This window comes from Schistocerca gregaria, chromosome 7, assembly GCF_023897955.1.
Source record: "Schistocerca gregaria isolate iqSchGreg1 chromosome 7, iqSchGreg1.2, whole genome shotgun sequence".
Classification (NCBI taxonomy): domain Eukaryota; kingdom Metazoa; phylum Arthropoda; class Insecta; order Orthoptera; family Acrididae; genus Schistocerca; species Schistocerca gregaria.
Genome location: NC_064926.1, coordinates 237,800,900 through 237,818,807, shown reverse-complemented (window position 1 = coordinate 237,818,807; position 17,908 = coordinate 237,800,900). Strand labels below are relative to the sequence as shown.

At 43.7% G+C, this 17,908-nt stretch overlaps 1 protein-coding gene across 21 annotated transcripts in view; it reads right to left on the bottom strand.

The window, feature by feature from the left end:
- Window positions 1–17,908, bottom strand: part of LOC126281877 (endophilin-A) — a 720,509-nt gene that overhangs the window by 609,102 nt on the left and 93,499 nt on the right. For all 21 annotated transcript variants that reach the window (XM_049981167.1, XM_049981169.1, XM_049981172.1 and 18 more), the window contains exon 2: window positions 11,423–11,468. The gene's annotated coding sequence lies outside the window, so the exon portion shown is untranslated. The remainder of the gene's footprint in view (window positions 1–11,422; window positions 11,469–17,908) is intronic.

Sequence of the window (17,908 nt, the reverse complement as noted above, 5' to 3'; positions counted from 1 at the left end):
GCGGTAAAGTCGCATTTCGAAGGTCTCGATTTTCTTTGCTGCTGGCATATTTACTGTGGATCCTTCAGAACCGTAAAGAAGTACAAACCAGACGTAGCATCTTTCAAATACTACTCCAAAGGCTTGCTTAGATCTATGTCTGTCTTGTGGAAATTTTCTTGAACTTTATGTAAGCATTACGGGCGAGCGATATTTTAACTCCATGTCTCATCTCCAGTCTTCACAGAGGTACTTAAACTACCCTACTTTTTGTATTAAGGAGCCACTGAATTGTAGATAAGCATTTGTAAAGGAGTCGGGCCGTCGTGTGATAATCACCAAATTATCTTTTGCGTGTTTATATTCAGACCTAGATTACTGCTGTAATGTATTACTATGTTAAGTAGTTATCATCTTAATTATCGTCAATAAATACTGTATCACCAGCATACCGTGTTAGTGACCTCATTATCAAATTTTACTGTGCTGTCTGGGTACCATATAAATTCTATATGCAGCGGACCTTTTTCTGGCGGCTTTTTCAGAATCAATAAGAAAGACCTATGTTTTTATCCTGATCATAGCATATTTGCAATGGAATGTTCGTGGAACTACTACTACTTTTGAACCTAAACCTTTCCTAAACGCAAACTGTCACAGAAATGACTTTCTTATATTTTCATAGAACCTTTGCTGGATATATGACTTTCAGAAATATTTTACAGGAATGGCTCATAAGACGAACGAGTCTATGATCTTCACGTTTTGGGCGAAGCACTACACTGAATACACAAATTGCGAGAAATGTTGACAATGTAAAGAATATCAAATACACAGCCCGTCAGTACAGAAACGGTAAGTCCCCTTTCCCACTTGAATATAACGCACAGGAAGTTCATACAATCATGTAAAACTGTCCTAAAAGTCATTCTTTGCCATGGAGTTAACTAGCACGTTACGATGGCTTGAATGTAGGTTATGTCGTCAAAGCGTTGACATTAAATGTGAATTTCTGAGGCCCAAAAAATTGTCAACAAAACGCTTTTTTTTAACTCGTTACAGTGGTGTTACCCATTAAACACCGACTCAGAGATGTCGCTCCACTGCGATTTGTGACACAACAACTTTGACACACTACGGTCGCACGTCTATTACTTAACATCATTTTGTTGCCTGCATATGTTATTTCACACTGCCATGTAGATACCGCGCTGACGTTGCTTATATGCCAAGAATAAAGTCGGTCTCTGAATTTTCGACTCAGACGGTTTACTTCTACAGTTTATAATGTAAAGCAAGTTCGAGGCTATAAGGAAAAGGGGGGCGAAGAAGAATATCTTAACGTAAAGCAGTGGACAGAACTACCAAGTGCAGATTAACAGCAACATACTGCGGTTCATAGACTAAAGATGCATCGTGTGGTCTCCAACAGGATAGGCAAAAGAAGAATCAGAAGCAACAGAGGAAGGAGGAGAAAGAAGAAGTAGGCTGCAGCTGTAACTTCCACTATTGTGCGGTCCGCTATATTTAAGACTCACTGTACACAGATCACACTTGTTGATAATGAACTCAATCACAAATCTAGAATTTCTGTGAAGTATTCAAAATGTGGATTTTTAATCGTTGTAATAACGCTAGAATTATTTGTGAAAGTTGCGGTATAACCTCCAACAAAAAGATGTTTAATTTTATAGTGTATCTACAGCTACATAGTTTGCTAATACTGTAATGTCGATGCCTATATGTTTCTTTTACATGTAGTTTCTTACGCAAGCTTAATCAAGGGGCGATAAAACAAAAGGTACTTGCTTTTATGAATTTAATAGTTTCAAGAGATTATATTAATTGTATTGACCACTTCTAATACATCTGTGACAAACTTGTAGTGAAAAAACAGCAGCAGACACTGTAAGACTTTGTCTATTTTGAGTGCTTTGGGGTAAAGGTTGGGGATTGGGACGAGTCATGATCCCCACATCGTGTGTGATTAAGTTGTACGGAAGGATCCCTAATTCTTGTGCTGATGGAACAGTCGCGGAAAAAGCAAGCACTGGTCTAAAAAATCTGGCCAATTAGAATACCAAAACTTGGAGGAAAAAACGTAATATTCAATTCAAAGATGGTCCAAAAAAACTCTGCCTTCAGTTCAAATACAACTTGACACTATAAAACAATTCGTTAAAGCCCTACCAGTAGATGGTGACACTATCGAGTATGTGTTAAGTAAGTTATCGTAGCTGCCAGAAACTAAGATAAAGGAAAGGGCGTTTTTGTCAGCCCTGACGTTCGGAAACTAATGAAAGAAAAAATGAATGAAATTTAAAGATCGTCTTGGATACGCTTTAAGCAAATTGTCAACAAGTTTCTTGGCAACTCCAAAGACCTTGATTACGAAAATCAGCAACGAACAAGCTGAATAACTTGAAAACACTAGATGCATCAATGAGATTCAAGATGCACTTCTGGATCCTCACAATTACTTTGTGAAAAAAGAACTTATGTGATAGACGAAATCTCTTATCATCTTATTAATTACCAACAAAAAAAACAGGCGCCACCTGAAGTGATTAGGAAAGAATTGCGAAGTATGACTTTGTAGAAGTATAACACTACTGGCCATTAAAATTGCTAAACCAAGAAGAAACGCAGATGATAAACGGGTATTCATTGGACAAATATATTATACTAGAACTGACATGTGATTACATTTTCACGCAATTTGGGTGCATAGAACCTGAGAAATCAGTACCCAGAACAACCACCTCAGGCCGTAATAAAGGCTTTGATACGCTACGCCTGACCATTGAGTCAAACAGGGCTTGGACGGCGTGTACAGGTACAGCTGCCCATGCAGCTTCAACGCGATATCACAGTTCCTCAAGAGTAGTGATTGGCGTATTGTGACGAGCCAGTTGCTCGCCCACCATTGACCGGCCGTTTTCAATTGGTGAGAGATCTGGAGAATGTGCTGGCCAGGGCAGCAGTCGAACATTTCCTGTATCCAGAAAGGCCCGTACAGGACCTGCAACATGCGGTCGTGCATTATCCTGCTGAAATGTAGGGTTTCGCAGGGATCGAATGAAGGGTAGAGCCATGGGTCATAACACATCTGAAATGTAACGTCCATTGTTCAATGTGCCGTCAATGCGAACACGAGGTGACCGAGACATGTAACCAATGACACCCCATACCATCACGCCGGGTGGTACGCCAGTATAGCCATGACGAATGCACGCTTCCATTGTGCGTTCACCGCGATGTCGCCAAACACGGTTGCGACCATAGTGATGCTGTAGACAGAACCTGGATTCATCCGAAAAAAAAAAATACGTTTTGCCATTCGTGCACCCAGCTTCGTCGTTGAGTACACCATCGCACGCGCTCCTGACTGTGATGCTGCGTCAAGGGTAACCGCAGCCATGGTCTCCGAGCTGATAGTGCATGCTGCTGCAAACGTTGTCGAACTGTTGTTGCAGATGGTTGTCGCCTTGCCAACGTTCCCATCTGTTGACTCGGGGATCGAGACGTGGCTGCACGATCCATTACAGCCATGCGGATAAGATGCCTGTCATCTCGACTACTAGTGATACGAGGCCGTTGGGATCCAGCACGGCGTTCCGTATCATCCTCCTGAACCCACCGATTCCATATTCTGCTAACAGTCATTGGATCTCGACCAACGCGAGCAGCACTGTCGCGATACGATAAACCGTGATGGTACGCATTTCTCCTCCTTACACGAGGCATCACGACAACGTTTCACCAGGCAACGCCGGTCAACTGCAGTTTGTGTATGAGAAATCGGTTGAAAACTTTCCTCATGTCAGTACGTTGTAGGTGTCGCCACCGGCGCCAACTTGTGTGAATGCTCTGAAAAGCATCTTCTTTCTGTCGGTTAAATTTCGCGTCTGTAGCACATCGTCTTCGTGGTGTAGCAATTTTAATGGCCAGTAGTGTATTTAACTTGTCGCGTTATTTCTGGCAACTTCACGTAGGAGCGTTCAGAGCCAGAAAGTGTGTGCGCCTGGCGAGCAGTGAGCAGCGAGCAGCGGGCTCCTTGTTGGTGGCGGTGTTTGCCGGGCCAAGGGCGGCACGCGGTTAACAAGGAAGCGCCCCTCGCCGCTTCTAGTGGAGAACCGGCTAATGAAACCCGGAGGAGCTGCCGCGGCACAGCTCTGCGACACCCTGGAGAGAGCACGGCGCGGTGCAGCAAGGTGTTTCACCATGGCGCTTTTCTTCAGGTAAATTCATTACAGCAGCCGTCGATAAAATAGCCACCTCAAGCTCATCTCATCGACCTACAGTACTGCCAGTCATTGGTAGTTCCAAATGTTAGTAAGACATAATTTTTTTTTTTAATTTTCTACTTTTGGTCTACAATATGATGGAATACTTTCCACAAGAAAATTCCTGCCAACTGCTACGAAACAAAATAAGAACATATGTACAACTTTGAACATGGCTGACGTCTGCAGCAACCGTATTCACAAATTTGAAAAATATGTAAAAATCAGCCAATCTGTTGCATAGGTTTTCTATATACCTTGACCAGGTTTCGTCACCTCTAAAGGTGACTTCATCAGAAGGTAAGGTAATTACATGAAGAACATATCGTCAAAGATGTACAGTGATTTAAGAGCTGAGTTGCTCCAGTCATACATTGAAATATAAAACATAATGTTCTCTGATGAAGTCACCCTTAAAGGCGACGACACCTGGCCAAGGTATATAGAAAACCTATGCAACCGGTTGGCTGATTTTTACATATTTTTCAAAAAAGAACTAATATTATAAAAATCTGTGAACAAGAATATTTTTTACTTCAAGTTGAGAAAAAAAAAACAGAATCACTGACATATTTGTAGTGATAAGGTTCTTAAAATTTATAGATACATGTGATAAATATTTTATCGTAAAAAGATAAGGGTATTTCAAGATAAGTAATAAAATACCGTGAGAGGTGTGTAACTGTTCCACCTGTGTAACGAAAAATGTCGTCGCTGATGAATTTGCGTTGCGCTGGACATTGTAGAAACTTTCAGCGTGAAAGTTGTAAAGAAAACTACCGAATTCATTTTGGTAACATCTTCGACATCCTTCTACATCTACATCCACACTGCGCAAGCAACCTGACGGTGTTTGGCGGAGGGTTCTCTGAGTACCTCTATCGGTTCTCCCTTCTATTCCAGTCTCGTATTGCTCGTGGAAAGAAAGATTGTCGGTATGCCTCTGTGTGGGCTCTAATCTCTCTGATTTTATCCTCATGGTCTCTTCGCGAGATGTAGGAGGGAGCAATATAATGCTTGACTCCTCGGTGAAGGTATGTTCTCGAAACTTCAACAAAAGCCCGTACTGAGCTACTGGGCGTCTCTCCTGAAAAGTCTTCCACTGGAGTTTATCTATCATCTTCGTAACGCTTTCGCGATTACTAAATGATCCTGTAACGAAGCGCGCTGCTCTCCGTTGGATCTTCTCTCTCTCTTCTATCAACCCTATCTGGTACGGATCCAACACTGGTGAGAAATATTCAAGCAGTGGGCGAACAAGTGTACTGTAACCTACTTCCTTCGTTTTCGGATTGCATTTCCTTAGGATTCTCCCAATGAATCTCAGTCTGGCATCTGCTTTACCGACTATCAACTTTATATGATAATTCCATTTTAAATCACCCCTAATGTCTACTCCTACATAATTTATGGAATTAACTGCTTCCAGTTGCTGACCTGCTATTTTGTAGCTAAATGATAAGGGATCTATCTTTCTATGTATTCGCAGAACATTACACTTGTCTACATTGAGATTCAATAGCCCTTCCCTGCACCATGCGTCAATTCGCTGCAGATCCTCCTGCATTTCAGTACAATTTTCCATTGTTACAACCTCTCGATATACTACAGTATCGTCTGCAAAAAGCCTCAGTGAACTTCCGATGTCATCCAACAGGTCATTTATGTATATTGTGAATACCAACTGTCCTAAGACAATCCCCTGCGGCACATCTGAAATCACTGTTACTTCCTTATGGTATCGTGTCAAGTACGAACGCACTTCATTTGCTAGAGACGCCGTGGGCGACAGCGGCAGCTCTTAATGACCCTTCGTTACTACACACACCACCCAAATCGCCGATATTCGCTGTACGAAAATACTTGTTGGTACTTTCACGCCGGCCGCGGTGGTCTCGCGGTTCTAGGCGCGCAGTCCGGAACCGTGCGACTGCTACGGTCGCAGGTTCGAATCCTGCCTCGGGCATGGATGTGTGTGATGTCCTTAGGTTAGTTAGGTTTAAGTAGTCCTAAGATCTAGGGGACTGATGACCACAGCAGTTGAGTACCATAGTGCTCAGAGCCATTTGAACCATTTTCTTTTGGTACTTTCAGGCGAATATTTCCGTCCAACTCTAGCAAAATATATTTTTGCTTGTGGTTTTGTGAAACCCACGTTCTATCCAAGTACACTCCAAGAGTATTATCCTCAGCATGCCGCAAGTGCATGTTACAAAAAAACATCGTTCTTGCTGTAGCACTGTTTCTGCATTTCCTTTAAAAGTTTCGTCCCTCATTACACTTTCTGAATCAAAAACGAAATGAGCGGACGAGACAAATAACAGAGGGCTCTGAGCCAGAACCATTAATTTTTTCATGGAGATCACTCGGTATTTTTGTGGTCTCTTCCATATTATCGAAGTACAGTTCTACGCACTAACGTTTTGTAATTTCCGTTCTCATTTATATTCCTTTTTCGGGGAATCAAAACATGTGCTCACATCTAGCTATACTGGCGATGTTACTAACTGACAATACAGAATACAATCGACTCGAAAATACTACAAGGTTCTGCTGTCATTTGCACAAAATTTATATTATTCCTGGCTTCTTCGCTGTTGGCCAGTTCAGCAAAATGTCCCCAGTGCGTTCCATACGGCTGTTATAGACTGTGTTCGAATGTCTTTTCGCTTTACACGCACACCAACCGGAGTAGCATACCACGTGATTCCTTGCTGCTGAAGTTCGCTCACTACCGAACACTCGTTAATGCATCTTTTCACGACGACTGAAACCAAATGTGAAAACACGACTCGCACGGTAGAACAGGACATTCAGCCGACTCTGACGTAATGCTCTATTAATAGTGTCCATGCGGCAATAAAGCCATGATGCGTCCTAATTGAAACAGACTCTTTTCTTGTCCATCACAACATACAAGTAAGCACTGAAATGCTCCTTTTCCCGAGTGGTCGCTAAAGGCAGACGTGGGAAAAAAACTGCAGCAATTATTATATTTTTTACATAGCTCAATTTCCGAATTTCATAGCTAATTTTCGGAGAATAATGTACCATGAAAATAAAAGTGTCGAAAAAGGCTAGAAATTTTAGCAATTACAAGCTATCTTTAACAAATGATACTTTTTTATTTGCTTGGGTGAGGACCCGTTCTTGTTGATAGGCTTGCAGCCTGACCGGTATCAGTCCAGCTAATTAAGGCACACATTCACAGGTTGACTGTACCTGCTATCAACAACAAATCCGACACGGTTCTTGAGTCCACAGGTAGAACGGGAAGTGTAGTAAGCAAAGACAGAATGGAAAATACTGCATCCTAAGGGGGGAAAATAGGAATAATAATAATACGAAGAAGAAGAAGAAGAAGAAGAAGAAGAAGAACCGTGTTGGATTTGTTGTTGATAGCAGGTAGCAGGTACAGTCAACCTGTGAATGTGTGCTTTTAATAATAATAAAAATCTCTGCTTTAAAAAACAAAATGGAAAATTAGCACTTACTAATGAAGAAAACTACAAAGAACTCACAGTTTACTCCGCCAGTTTACTAAATTGTCTAGAACTCACAGAATGATTGCCACTTATTGAACCCGCACACACCAACCAAGCCTCAATACCACCCTCAAATGAAGAAATCGTCAAGTACATCCACCATCTCAAAAACAACAAAGCGACTGATGAAGACAACATAGTAACAAAACTACTCAAAAATTTAGGCCCTAAATGACTTGAGGAGCTCACAGAAATTATCAAAGGAAACAGAAGAATTACCTGACGATTGGAAGTCTGCACTATCCACCCTCTGCACAAAAAAGGCGACAAAACGGATGTCAACAATTATCGAGGCCTTTCACTACTACCACTATTACTAGATATTCTCTTCATGCCTATTGCAGAGGACACAGGAACAAATTGAACACAAGATAGGGTAGTACCAAGCAGGTTTCATACACGGACGTTCCTCCCCTGAACGAATTTTTTATCTAAAAAAAACACTGAAATACAGAGCTATTAGACATAAGCTCACCATATGTACATTCGACGACTTCAACAAGGCGTATGACTCAGTCGACCGTAAATCCCTTGTCAACGCTCTAACAGAACTCGGACTTGACTAGAAAACACGTAAACCCATTGAACAGACACTCTCCAACACAACCTCTGAAGCAAAATTCATGGAGGAAATCTCGGAATGTTTTGAGATCAGAACTGGAGTACGATAAGGAGACAGACTATCTCCAGTTCAATATATTTTTGGACAAGGTCAGTCATAATGGAATGAGAGAGTGAGCTTAGAAAACGTGGCCTATGGAAACCAGTGAAGATTGGAAGGAAAACTTCAGTCACCTACGTAGCCTTTGCCGATGACCTTTCAGTTTTGACAGGCAATGAACAAAATGCAATACATCAAATAGAAATACTCAAGGAATGCGCCGAGAAGGTTGGCTTGCAAATTTCCTGTGAGAAAACTGAATTTATGTGTACACTCTTAAACATACTGAATATCACCATAAAATATGGACGGATAAACAGAGTTCCACATTTTGAATACCTGGGAAAAATTTTGGAACCTACTGGATTAGAAAAAAAAAATCTCAAGAAACTGGAGCACAGAAACTAAAGAGAGCCTACGGTCGAACATACCAACTTTACAACAAAAAGTGCATGTCCATGCATGCACAAATCAGGCACTACAGCACTGTCAATAAACCCGAGGTGCTATACGCAGCAGAAACTTTGTCAAAGACGCTACTGCAAAATCTGCAAAAAGAACGAAAGATCATTAGCAAAATCCTTGGACCACGAAAAACTGAAGCTGGATATAGACTGCAAACCAACAAAACTACAGAGAAAATTTCAAATATTGCTGCTGATATTAGAAAAAGACGCCTTAAATTCTATGGACACATACAAAGACTCCCTGAGTACAGATTCACACGCCAGATACTCACAGCCACTGAAAACCTTAAAGGAATGACATGGGCCGAACAAGTACAAAGAGACCTAACTGAAGATCAACTCACTGTTCAGGACACTGAAGACCGTAACATCTACAGAAACAAAATAGACAAGTGGGAAGTCCAGCCAGGGACAAGGGTCAAAAAGAGCGGTACAAAGTGAACGGGTGAAAGAAAGAAAGCCGTGAGCGAGAAAACGAAGGTCTCATGGAAAACCCGCAATAAGAACCGTAGAAGCTTCACGTGATCCACAAAGGGTCTACTACGTGTATAATAAATAATAATAATAATAATAATAATAATAATAAATAGACATTACCAAACCTGGGAAGAGAAGACTGGAACAGTATTCTTCTCGTTAGACGCTCTTAGAGACTATAGTTTGCAAACCTGTGTGTACCAAATACTGGTGTTTACAAATTATTATTATTATTAAAACCGTGTGAATATTTGGCACGTTGAAAGCAAGCGTGATGGCAAAGTTATATTTGCCACAGCGTGGACTAAAGGGGGCAAGGATAGGGGAGGGAAGGAGCAGGAAGGACAGTGCCACATTCTGGCTCCTCCTCCCCCAGAACGGAACCCTGGACCCGCGCCTGGATAATGACCGCGACCTACAATGGTCCACTCCATTTGATGCGAACTGTTCCTTCCGCGATTGAAGCGGATGAGGAGCTTTCGCCACGAGGCGCATTAGTCCTTTGGCTACGAACGAGCCCTCTCAAACTGCAATCTCCCTCTTGCGTTGTTGCTGTTGCCTTCAGTCCGAAGACTGGTTTGATGCAGCTTTCCACGCTAGTCTATCCTGTTCATGCATTTTCATCTCCGAATAACTACTGCGACTTATAAAAATTTGAACTTATGTACTTCAGTCACCTCAGGTCCTTTCATGCTTAGTCAGACTAGTAGTTAGAGCCCTACCTGACTGACCTACATATAATTTGCCACACAAATTTCAGGTAATTCTATAAATTCCAATCCTTTCTAAAGGTGTAATTTTGTCTTCACTTTTGAACAGAATGTGAGGAATAATATTTCTAGCTGGAGTTTATTTTCTGGATGTTAGTTTGCTGACAAGTGCCGGTGAACTCCTAAATACATACAGCATGGGGCCCATTTGTTATCAACGTGGTTTATTGTTTTCTGAGGAAGATATAAACGAGGTTCATGGGCACATATCAAGAACATTAAGTCGAAAACCGTGATCCTGCTGTCATAGATGTTGCAGAAGGCGACACATAGCCAGTTTAGCCGACTTGTTTAAGTTTAAAAGTAAATGCATTCTTTAGGGGCCCGACTGTTACATTCCTTTCCAACGCCTGATATCGATTTTAAGGATGTTTCACTTCTACGTATCTTAATGCGAAAAAACATCTTTCATAATGATAATGCGCCGGCCGGTGTGGCTGAGCGGTTCTAGGCGCTTCAGTCTGGAACCGCACGACCGCTACGGTGGCAGGTTCGAATCCCGTCTCTGGCATGGATGTGTGTGGCGTCCTTAGGTTATTTATGTTTAAGTAGTTCTAAGTTCTAGGGGACTGATGACCTTAGATGTTAAGTCCCATAGTGCTCAGAGCCAATGATAATGCACGTGCCTAGGAAGGTGGTTTGACAACAATAAAACGGAGGATGTGGCGAACGAATCATTAGAACGTCCACTCTTTTCGCTGACTTTGCAATCTCTGTCTGCCATCTATTTCCACATCTAACGATATCTGGGAATGAAAAAGTTGTGAACAGGTTATGAGAGACTTAAAATAGTGGCAAACTATTCACATGAGCACTTTATGAGTGGGCTAACCACTGGAGAAAAAAAATTGGATGCAGTACACTGACCAGCCTGAAAGGGCCTCACGCAGAAAAATAAACGCCTTATTTATCTAAAAAGACAGCCTCTCACTTCCAGTTTGGGAACTTTGCACTTTGGACTCGTAGAAGAGGTCCTGGCGCTGTTTAGAAATCACACCCACAGCAATCCAGTCCGTAATGAATGACTTCTATTGTCTAAGTAAGTTGTTTCAGGGCTGTTACCAATGAGCGATGCCTACTAGAAAAAAATCTACAGCAGCATTTCAGCCCAACATTCTCCTTAGAGTTTAATAGTCGACGAGTTAAATGGCCAGCGGTCAGAAAAACGAAGCAATTTATTTGTGATATCTTAGAACTTGCATATGGACGTGCAGACTCATCTGGTTTCCATACTTACGTCACACAGCAGCAGTTGCGGCGGACCGCGACACTTCGTAGTTGATCTGTAAAAAGAACGCAGTCCGTAAAGATAAAGTGGACAACTAACAACAATGGAATAAGAAAACATAGTATCAGCGCGTGACGTATGTCGGGAAAAAAATAGAAATACAATACTGTTAGGTTTATCACGTATAAATGCTAAACTGGATAATTTAAAGATGCTTATAAATGATTTGATACGTGCCACTTCATAACAGATGAATCATTCGAAGCGAGACACGCCACTGAAGACAATTCTACTCCAGTCAATGAGACACATATGGAGAAGTATATGGCGTATATGGAGAAGTATATGGCGTATATGGAGACGTCCTGAACAGCGGTGGGTACCCACCCGACCGTCACCCACCATACGGCCCCACAACAGGGAGTGCCATTTGTTTTCATAAAAGGCCTCCTTCGGTTGTCGTCCGCGGCATGCTCACAGCACAGCGGTACGTCGACAATATTCTGCTCCCCATTTTGTAACCCTTCACAGCAAGCCACCCTGGGTTTACATTTCAGTTAGCTAATACCCGCTCGCACATGGTGTGTTTGTCTGCTGCTTGTCTTTCTGCTCGCTAAACTCTACCTTGGCCAGCAAGATAGCCGGATCTCTCCCCAAATGAAAACATTTGGAGCATTTGGGCAGGTCCCTCCAATCGACTCACGACTTGGACGATTTAACGCGCACTTTGAGCAGAATTCGGCACGATGCCCTCAAGAGGATATTCAACAACTCTATCAGTCAATGCCAAGCTGAATGCATGGGGGCCAGAGGTGCACCGTTGCGTTATTGACTTGCTCAGTTTATGAAGGTTTCTCTCTTGGCCAGTGAGGTGGCCAAGCGGTTCTAGGAGCTACAGTCTGAAACCGAGCGGCCACTACGATCGCGGGTTCGAATCCTGCCTCGGGCATGGATATGTGTGATGTTCTTAGGTTAGTTAGGTTTAAGTAGTTCTAAGTTCTAGGGGACTGATGGCCTCAGATGTTATGTCCCATAATGCTCAGAGCCATCTTATCTTTCTCTTGAATAAATCATCCATTTTTCAGTAGTTGTGATGATTTGTTTGTCTGTACATGTACATCACACTTGCCGATTTCCATCCCATTAGGGTAATTCCTTCGTTGCTTCGTGGTGTTTTTTGTCAACTTAAGAGTGTATTTGAGAAACAATCTGTCTAATGGTTTAAATATCCCGTTAATGTAGTTAAAAATTACTGTCAGAAGGAAAACTAAACCGCTCATTTTCACAGCACAGCACAGTATTTTCTTTCTCGCCGACTGGTTTTAACAGATGATCTGTACATTGTCGGTTATATAAAAAAATTATAAAAAAAATTTAAAAAATACAGCCCATGTGCGGCAGATTGCTTATTAGAGTACCGTGTAAAACTGGAAAAATTGGTCAAGAACTTCTCGAGGTTTTTGCTAAGAATGTTATATATATTATATATATACCTACTATTATAAAAGTATATAGAGTAGTCTCGATTATCCGACCTAAACCGGCCGCGGCAAGGACGGATAACACTGAAAACAATACAAAAAAAAACACAAAATTAAACTAAAGTAGTTCAAATGAGTTAAACATTTAATACAATACAAATCAAATTAAACTGAATAAATATTTACCCCCCATTTTTTTTGCCGCTAAATCACGTTGTCTCTTACGAAGTAAAACCTCGGTAGACGATGTTTCCTTTAGTTGCTCTACATACACTCCTGGAAATTGAAATAAGAACACCATGAATTCATTGTCCCAGGAAGGGGAAACTTTATTGACACATTCCTGGGGTCAGATACATCACATGATCACACTGACAAAACCACAGGCACATAGACACAGGCAACAGAGCATGCACAATGTCGGCACTAGTACAGTGTATATCCACCTTTCGCAGCAATGCAGGCTGCTATTCTCCCATGGAGACGATCGTAGAGATGCTGGATGTAGTCCTGTGGAACGGCTTGCCATGCCATTTCCACCTGGCGCCTCAGTTGGACCAGCGTTCGTGCTCGACGTGCAGACCGCGTGAGACGACGCTTCATCCAGTCCCAAACATGCTCAATGGGGGACAGATCCGGAGATCTTGCTGGCCAGGGTAGATGACTTACACCTTCTAGAGCACGTTGGGTGGCACGGGATACATGCGGACGTGCATTGTCCTGTTGGAACAGCAAGTTCCCTTGCCGGTCTAGGAATGGTAGAACGATGGGTTCGATGACGGTTTGGATGTACCGTGCACTATTCAGTGCCCCCTCGACGATCACCAGAGGTGTACGGCCAGTGTAGGAGATCGCTCCCCACACCATGATGCCGGGTGTTGGCCCTGTGTGCCTCGGTCGTATGCAGTCCTGATTGTGGCGCTCACCTGCACGGCGCCAAACACGCATACGACCATCATTGGCACCAAGGCAGAAGCGACTCTCATCGCTGAAGACACGTCTCCATTCGTCCCTCCATTCACGCCTGTCGCGACACCACTGGAGGCGGGCTGCACGATGTTGGGGCGTGAGCGGAAGACGGCCTAACGGTGTGCGGGACCGTAGCACAGCTTCTTGGAGACGGTTGCGAACGGTCGTCGCCGATACCCCAGGAGCAACAGTGTCCCTAATTTGCTGGGAAGTGGCGGTGCGGTCCCCTACGGCACTGCGTAGGATCCTACGGTCTTGGCGTGCATCCGTGCGTCGCTGCGGTCCGGTCCCAGGTCGACGGGCACGTGTACCTTCCGCCGACCACTGGCGACAACATCGATGTACTGTGGAGACCTCACGCCCCACGTGTTGAGCAATTCGGCGGTACGTCCACCCGGCCTCCCGCATGCCCACTATACGCCCTCGCTCAAAGTCCGTCAACTGCACATACGGTTCACGTCCACGCTGTCGCGGCATGCTACCAGTGTTAAAGACTGCGATGGAGCTCCGTATGCCACGGCAAACTGGCTGACACTGACGGCGGCGGGGCACACATGCTGCGCAGCTAGCGCCATTCGACGGCCAACACCGCGGTTTCTGGTGTGTCCGCTGTGCCGTGCGTGTGATCATTGCTTGTACAGCCCTCTCGCAGAGTCCGGAGCAAGTATGGTGGGTGTGACACACCGGTGTCAATGTGTTCTTTTTTCCATTTCCAGGAGTGTATTTTAAAGCAGTTTCTAAGGCCTTGCGTCCTTCGTTGTGAAAAATCTTAGACGCACTTTCCTCCACTACATCCGCTTCTTCGTCGTCTTCTTTTTCGTTTACCATGTTGATTATTTCTTCATCTGTCAATTCAAATTCTTCATCTTGGACAATCCATTCATTTATGTCATCTTCTAGGGCGTCATCACATCCCGGAACTTTTCGTAACAATGAAAGCAGGGTAGTATTTTCTGGTTCGGTCTGCTGCTGTAGATTTTCATCATCTGGAGAATTTTCTTGATTTTCCTGTAGCAAAATTTTCCAGAATTTTGCAATTGTCTTTGCTCCAACACTCTCCCAAGATTGGGAGCTACGTCTTTCAAATTAATACGGCGAAACTGCTCTAGTATGTCTTCGCCCTTGTCCATAGCATTAATTAAAGAGGAAAGTAAGTTTCTGCGGTAGTTTCTCTTCAATGTCTCTAAGGTCTCCTGGTCCATAGGCTGACATAAGGAGGCAAAAACATGGCCTTTATATCTTGATCTTAAAGTTCATCTTCATTAGGATGGCAAGTGGCATTGGCTAGAAGCAACAGTGCTTTGCGGTGCAAGTTGTTGGCTTTCAAAACTTTTCAGTTTGTGGCACGAAATCGTTAAAAAACCATTCTTTAAAAATGTCTGAGTTCATCCAAGCATTTTTTGTTGTTGTAATATTTCACCGGTAAAGCATTTTTAGATACATTTTTAAATGCTTTCGGTTTTTTTGGCTTACCTATCATAAGAGTTTCATTTTCAAATTTGCTATGGCGTTACTGCATGCAAGAATTGTCACTCTTTTTTTGCTACGTTTGTAGTATGGCAATGCCTTTTCGGCCTTTGACGCAAATGTTTTTTCCGGTAACATTTTGTAATTGAGACCAGTCTCATTGCAGTTGAAAATTTGATCGCTTGTTAAGTTTTCCTTGTCCAATACCTTGTGAAGTTTATTCCTAAGCAATTGAACAGCTTCAAAATTTGCTGAAAGCTTTTCACCACAGAGATTAAGTTACCGAATTCCGTATCTTTTCTTCCATCTATAGAGTCAGCCTACACTAACTGTGAAATCAGGTTCACCTCCGTTTAGTTCGTTACGAACTTTTTCCTGCAAAATAGGTCCCGACATGGGTACACCTTTATCTCTATGTTGAGTAAACCATAGGAACAAAGCTTCACTTACTTTTTCATAATCACACTTTTTCATGGTTTTCCGATCTTCCAAAACAGCCGAGGTTGCTCGCTGAGAAAACCACTTCTCAATTTCATTGCGGTTCCTTTTCCAGTCTCCAACTGTTGTTTTCCTGACGTTATAATCTTGCGCTACTTTTAATGAAGTTTCACCATTGTCTAGTCTTTTTAAAGCTTTAAGTTTTTCTTCCATTGAAACGACCACCTTTTTCCGTTTTGAAGACATCACCACAAATTTTTACAATAAACAAAGTGCAACACGTCCACTCCACTACAGATCTACGTTAGCAACCTTAGTTAGTACTGACGAGTGATGAGTAGCAAACGGCGACAATGAACCGAGTATCAACAAACAACACGTTAGTCACAGACCTGTCGTCGGCTGACGCACGGCCGGCGCGGTGAAAGGGTCGGATCATCGAGACTCTGCTGTATGCTATTTCTCTCCACAATGTTTATTAGAGCACTGTGTGAGTATCTGAAGTAAATCTGTGAAGAGCTTTGAGATTTTTGGCGACATCGTACAACGTCTTCTTATCCGTATGTAGTAGTATATATCAACAATCCAGAGCCACCGCGGAAGTAGGTACTGGTAACGCAATTTACAATCCGTATGTAAGGAAAGACTACGTAACACTTTTCTCATTCTGAAATCTCATTTGAATGTCGTTTATTTGTGAGCACATCGTGTCTTGCGTCGAGTAAGGAGAAGGAATGTCAACCAGCACTGTAGAAATTCAACAGCGGCAGGATCGTGGGCTATTAACAACGCGTTTTATCATTCCACGATACTGCTGCCCGCGTTGGTCAGAATACGACTTTCAGGAGAACATGGTATCTATGCATTCAAAAAGAGCCACACTCAACGGCATGCAGGTTCTCAGTGGCCTCACGCAATAGCTCCAGGTATGTTGTTGGTTCGGCCGCGCAGAATGTTACAAAGTCACGTTCCTTCAGTCACTGTGCTTGTATGCTATAAGTATCCACACGGACAAAGCGACGACGTTTGGAGCCTTACGGGCTGCCAGCACGGGAACCACTGTCGCGCTCTAACTTGACGCTGTAGCCGAGAGAGATGCATCCAACGGCAACATCACACAGCAAGGGCACCACGCCGGCTTTCTAGACGTGTCCCGCTTCCGCGTACAGTGGAGGCTCTGAGGAGAACTAAGACTGCCAAACTGCATGCATTATCGCCACATTGGTCCACCACCTGGCGAGGTGGCATGTAGTGCCATTGGGAACACAACACGATAACTTCTGCTTTGCATAGCAAATTTTTGATGTATTAAGGTTGGAGGCTGGGCCCTGTCTTCGTGGCCTCCATAACGACGTCTTTCAACAAAGTAACACAAGATCGCATGAATATCTATGTCTACATACATTATCCGCAAGCCTCCGCTCAGTGCATGGCGGAGGGTACCACTTCCTACTGCCAGTCATTCCCTTTCCTGTTCCAATCGAAAATAGCGAGGGAAAAAGACTATCTACACTCCTGGAAATGAAAAAAGAACACATTGACACCGGTGTGTCAGACCCACCATACTTGCTCCGGACTCTGCGAGAGGGCTGTACAAGCAATGATCACACGCACGGCACAGCGGACACACCAGGAACCGCGGTGTTGGCCGTCGAATGGCGCTAGCTGCGCAGCATTTGTGCACCACCGCCGTCAGTGTCAGCCAGTTTGCCGTGGCATACGGAGCTCCATCGCAGTCTTTAACACTGGTAGCATGCCGCGACAGCGTGGACGTGAACCGTATGTGCAGTTGACGGACTTTGAGCGAGGCCGGGTGGACGTACCGCCGAATTGCTCAACACGTGGGGCGTGAGGTCTTCACAGTACATCGATGTTGTCGCCAGTGGTCGGCGGAAGGTGCACGTGCCCGTCGACCTGGGACCGGACCGCAGCGACGCACGGATGCACGCCAAGACCGTAGGATCCTACGCAGTGCCGTTGGGGACCGCACCGCCACTTCCCAGCAAATTAGGGACACTGTTGCTCCTGGGGTATCGGCGACGACCGTTCGCAACCGTCTCCAAGAAGCTGTGCTACGGTCCCGCACACCGTTAGGCCGTCTTCCGCTCACGCCCCAACATCGTGCAGCCCGCCTCCAATG